We start from the raw sequence: 6,239 nt of genomic DNA on the forward strand, positions 1-6,239 counted from the left end.
AATTTCAAACGTAACTCAATACATTAACTCAAAAGGCTGTGCAAAGCTACAGGGGATTAGGTGTGGAGTGTTACACACATTACACAGAGAGGCAATTACGTCGTGGTTTTGTGGTTTGTCCACAGCCGTAGGGGTGAGCGCAGAGCAGGGGTGCCACAGACTCCTCTTCTGCCCCTCGCCTTTCACAAATGAGCAGGACATTTTGTTTAAGACCTCAGCCTTCCGCAAAACCACAGCAATTCCCTCCAGACCAGGCAGTTAACATTTTGTACTGACTGCATTTATAGGTAACGTATTACGTACAGGTCTGAAGAGATTTTATATATGCCAATAATATAAATAAGGCCACACAAAAGCTTTTCATCTCCCAGCTGATCTAGTACCTTTGTTCCTGCGTTACACTTGTTTGTTTTCTCTCAAGCTCTGAATGTTTCTTTGTGCTCTTATCCCATAATTATTTCATTAGGATCCATGAGGCTGTTGCATCAGCACAGTGCATTCAGCCCAGGTGTTGGTAAAATTATAATCCGTGGGAAGCAATCACAGTATTTGCCAGCTTGCAGATCATGCCTGCTCTGGGGGGTTTGCTTGTTTTTCATTATGAATTTTCCACAGGGTTTAATCCAAGATAATACATTTAGATGAAGGCCTGGAAATTGATTCAATGCCACCAGCACCCACCTACTGCACGGGAACAGGGGAGCCCTGGCAGCCAGCTGGGCAAATGTTTTGTTAAGCCAGGAGCCCTGGTACAGCTTTCAGGCTGGTGGAAGGTGCTGTGCTTTGTCCTGGTGGTCCAGCTACTGGGCTGAAATGTAACCAAGAGACATAAGTGATCCTGCAGGTGTTTCTCCTGTTTTTCTCTCTTTGCCCTTTTTTGGTATGCGTTTGTTTCTGCTAAGCGGAGGCTTACACATCCATGGGAAGTCTGGAGCCAGTTTAAAATGTTAGCAGAAGAGGAGAGCCTTCCCTGGCCATCGGGTATTTCCTCCTGTTAGAGGCAAATCTTCACTAATCCTTGAGTTATGTCTTGAGCATATAGAGATGCCTGGGCTGAGTTCAAGCACTCAGGGCTGTTTCCTCTAACTGGACTGGTAAAAGCATGTCCCTGCCTAGCGGTCCTGCCTCTATGTTTCCACTGCTTCCTCCCCACTTCTCTGGGAACTGCGCTTCAAAGCTTTTCCGCCTTCACGCCTGTTGCTGTCTCCGAGCTAGTTACATTTCCTTTTTCCTGCCAACACCACCAGTGATGGTGATGATGCCAGCGTTCAGGGTTGGCCCACCTCGTGTTCAGGATCTCTTTTGCACCCTCTTCCCCTGCATCCATTCACTCGGACTTGGCCAGTTCTGCAAAATGAACCAGCATTAATGCAGGCGGCCCCCAGAGAGAAGAGGGTTGAACCCTCTTTTTGATGCAGAGCTCCACTGTATGTTGTGGCAAAGGGCTAGGGAAGTGCATGAAAGCTGGCTAATCTTTTAACCAGTAGATAAATGTTAAAGGTGAACAGCTACTTAGACCAAATTGACCTTATAGCTTCCTGTACACTTCTGAGTTACTGCACAGGCTAATAAAGCAGGGAGGCCTTTGCTTCTGAAGCCCAGCCACTGAAGCAAGAGCAATTGCTTCCGTTCCCCATAACCTGCTTGGCCTCTGCTTTGCCCTCATACTTCCAAAGCACGCGAGTGGTACATTACCTATGTAGCATAGGGACAGTGACATTTACACGTACACACACACGTACCTGCCAGCACACACGGGCACTAGCACAAGTTGACGTGCGTGTGCTGTGTGTGTATAAACACACACGCATTATCATTACTAACCAGATTTCTTCATACATAACATTCACAGTTTGTGCTGGAAGAGACTGTGCTTTTCGCAAAGCCACAGTTGCAGAGGATGTGAGACCAGTCAATGTAAACACAATTTACATGCAATGACCAAATTCCTCTAAGCTCCAGGGACAGGAAAGATTTTTTGTCAGATGCCTTTTAGCTTCAGACAGATTTCTGAAGAAAATAATTAGGTTTGTAAAGCTGAGGCCAGCGTGCGTTCCCATTGATCATGGGGCTAACAGTGGGCTGCCCTGGGGGCTGCGCTGACTGCAGACAGAAAAACAGCTCGGAAGGAAGGGGGAGAACAAGGTGCTATTTAGCCCAGTTATTTTCCAGCTTTTATTGTGCTTGGCGGACGCTCTTTTCTCGTCAGAGCAATGCAACATGTCAGAGCTAGACGCTACCATCACTAACCTGCGGTCGGTAATGTCACTATGATCACACAAAGCCTGACACCAAAAATGCTAAGAATAGCTCCCACCACCGCCTCACAGCACGACAGCTCTCCCGGCCGGTTCTGAGGAGGATCACGTTAAATCCTCAGGGTAAAGCAGCTTTTCCTAGTGCTTCTTTAGGCAAAATTTTGAAGGAAGCCTGACAGGCGAGGATGAGCACGCCAGGAGGACATCTCACCAGGTGGGCTGCGGGTGAGGCTACCAGGCAGGCCGCAGCAGCCCCGCACGGGGCCTGGCTGAGCAGGTACTGCTGGCACTTGTTCTGCCATCGCTTCAGCTGCTGTTCCCATACGTAGCTAAATATTTTCTCCTATAACCTGCTAGCTTGGGTACTGCAGGTTGTGTGCTTTCCTCAGGGGTGGCTTTGGATAGGGAGCAGGATAGGTGGAGATTTTCGGCTCAGCCACTTTCCCCAGCCCTGGAAGAAATTAATTTTATTTATTTTTTTCCTAAAGTGAAGAGCAAAATAGTTCAAAATGTTATTTTTGAAGGAGTGATGTTGTGCTGCAGATTAAAATGTCCTAGTTCTGAAACTGTCTACAAATTTCAGACCCTTATTGTAATTATATAAATTACTTTTAACCCATTTCTTTTTAGAGGAGATCCCCAAACTGCACAATCTCTCTTCTCCCCCTGCACCCCATCTACCCACCCTGAGCCATTCTAGCTTTTTGGATGAGCCCCTCATGGCCTTAAACCTGGGTATCATACACACAGTTGTTCAGCTAGATCCAGGCAGGCTGTAGTTTAGCATAAAGGAATAATAAATAAGTGACCCTTTTAAAAGCAAAATTTCTGTTTTTCTCTTTTTCCTCAAACCACTACATGCCACAAGGAACAATCATGTTTATTAATATACACACATAAATGCATTCACACATGTACTCGCTGTGGGTTATATGGCAGCAGATTAAAACACAATGTATATCTTCAACGCCTGGGGAAAATGAGATGCATTAGTCAGTGAATCTAACTACCACACTGCCTTACTACGTAGTAATTAGTAGCATGACTCTTGGGCACAAAGAAGAAAAATCTTGAAAGAGCTACACAGGTTGAAAAAGCTGACTAAGTATATTACTTGTTATTAGTAAGCTGCCAGGTATGTCTTCCAACTTAAATAGTAAGAATTATTTATAGCAGGATTTTTCCCCACTAGCAATAACTGTAAATTATTAATTCATACAGAAAGCTAAGATAATTATGAATTATTGCAAGTTAAACTGCAAGCTGTGGAAATAAAAGTAAATCTTAAAAAAGAGACAGCTTTAAAGGGGATTATGTTTCCCACAGGAGCCAGCAACGTACTGTGTTTCTCAGCCTGGATGGTGAGAACTCTAGTGTGGTTTCTTTTTGTTTGTTGGTGTTATTTATTTATTTGTTTGTTTGTTTTGTTTGTTTTTTAAGTTCAGCACTGAAGGAACCTGGAGGCAAACCAGCAAAATGGCACTTCTCCCCGGTGCTTGTAACAACATCGTGTCGTGTGCCATGACAGCATCCAGCTGTGCACAGAGGACACCTTGCCACAGGGAAACTTCCTAGCGGAGATCAGAATTTTGGCTGCCAAGTCGCAGTGTTCTCCAGCATCGTTCCCAGACTCATGATTGTTTGGAGGATTGCTGCCTGTGTGTTCTTGGCTATTTTGTCTGTCTGCATAGCTCATTTGGTGATGCACCACAGAGGTGATTCAGGAGAGCCCACCATTCAGCTGGCCAAAACCTAAGCATCAAGACCATGTTAAACCATATTTGGGTCACCCACTGTATGGCACTCTGTGCCTTTAACCTATGTCCTAAAGTGCTAGGGGTGTCTCATTCAGAGGGTAACATCCACATGAGCTAATGCTAAGTTCTCCAAATTTATATTCCCATATAAATATGTGATTTTGGGAGTTATTTCTGAGTTTATAGATGTCATTTATCAAAAACTAATAAAATTGTAATATTACAATCTGGGTATAACAGGCAAATGTATACTTCAAAGGATAGCTAAGGCAAAAAAAAAAAAAAAAAAAGGCAGATACTTTCCAAAAAAAAAAAAAGATTTGAACATCTTTTTTCAAAGCATGAAATTTTTATTTCATTTTGTGTGGGGAGTTCAATAGGGAAACCAAGTCATAAACAGCTTCCCAAACATAACGTCCGATTTCATTATGCTCCTGCTCCTTTCCTACTTTTTCTTTGGTAGACACGAAGACCCCTGGCTAGGGACAAGTAAATAGTGGAGAAGGAATGGAATACACTTTATGCCTTCACAGCAGCAAACCTTGTGTCTTCCTGACCTGCTAGCTTCCTAGAGGTAAACATGATTTAATCAGCTAGATTAACAAAGCAATAGTGTCTGTGCACCAGTGGGCATCTCCACATGCAAATAAGTACACTCAAATGCTCTATGCTTATCCATGCTAATAGTGCAGGCATGCTTTTGCACACATATTTTGGCATTAGTTGTCTAAAAGTCAACTGGCTGAGGGTAAGAGAAGCTAGGAGAGTGGAAGAGAGAAGTGACTTCAAGTCCAGCAAAACAGTGGCCAGATGCTGCCAGCACGAATGTCAGCACAGCAGGGACAGGCAGAAGGAGAGAAATTCTGGAAGACAGGCTCGGGGGAGGAGGGGATGTTCTCCCCCCGTCATGTGGGTGATACAGGGAAAGAAGCAAGAGGCTTCTGCAACTGCATCCCTCATCACAGATGGCTGGAAAAGCGTCTTTGTCCACATCTGCTTTCGGACTGGTGACAGAAACAGCAGCACCGCTATCAGCTAACTCTCCTTCGAAGAGCTGTGCTTACAAACTGCCCAAACCCATGTTTTCCTGATGGGAAATTGCTATGGACATGTCGTCGAAAGGTGAAATTTATTTTCCCATACTGACACGGCTCCTGTTGCTGACCCGGGCAGCGTTCCCTGCCTCCTCCTGCATTCCTCCGCAGTCCTCAGCTCAGCGATGTGATTTGTGGTGTAAGTGCCTTCAGGATATGAACCCTCGTTTGTGAATCAAGAGCTTAGCAATACCCACTGGGGGCATTTGTTGTGCACCGGTAAGATTGTTCCCATACGAACATAATGCTTGGTGGATATGTCAAATAAAATCAAATCTACCTGCATGCAAACAAAACAGGTGCTATTAGCACATCCACTCCCTCTTTTCACTGTTTTTAGGAAAAAATGTGTATAGTCAACAGCAGACTGCCCTGAAAATTCATCCCATTCCTGAAGCCTGCTAGATCTCTGCCAGAGATGGCTCGGGACCTGAGATCAGTTTAGACCACATTGGTTTTTCTTCAGCTGCTACTTTGCCAGGAGTTCACAGAGTAAATGGCTTTCATTAACTAACAAATTAATTCTCAAACGAACAAACCAGCACAGGCAGCTTGTTCATCGCACGAGGCGAGTGCTGCCGCAGGAGCCCCGGGCTAAGTCCGAGCACCACGCCACAAGGCAACCTGTGCCCTAATGGCATCGCGCTGCAGGGCCACGGGGGGACACCCGCAGATGTACGCGTACACGGGGAACATCGCTGAAGAAGGAGCCGTTTGCACAGCGGTGTTGCCACCGGCCTCAGCCTGCCGTTTGCTCCTGGGGCTGTCCAGCCCGTTACAAGGCTCATCGCGACTTCGGCGCTCTTTACCGGGGGCGAAGCACCGCGAGGAGGGCGAAGCAGAGAGCAGCCCTCGGGCTGGGCAGCGGCTGCCTGAAGGGAGCGGGCTGAAAGCTGACTTCTAAACCGCCGTGAATCCTTGTCCAACAGCCTCCCCTGCCAGCCCGTGCTGCTGGGCAAAGGCGCAAGGGGAGCGGGCTGGGCACGGAGCCCGGCACTCCGGGCACGGCGGCTGAGCGCTGCGAACCGCTCGGGTCGGGAAGGGACGTCCAGAGGGGTCTCTGTGCCCCGCCTCCTCCTCTTCGTCGTCGTCGTCCTCCTCCTCCTCCTTCCTCCAACCCCTCCTCCTCC

The sequence above is a fragment of the Anser brachyrhynchus genome (assembly GCF_964034855.1).
Source record: "Anser brachyrhynchus genome assembly, chromosome: 6".
In the NCBI taxonomy this organism is placed as follows: domain Eukaryota; kingdom Metazoa; phylum Chordata; class Aves; order Anseriformes; family Anatidae; genus Anser; species Anser brachyrhynchus.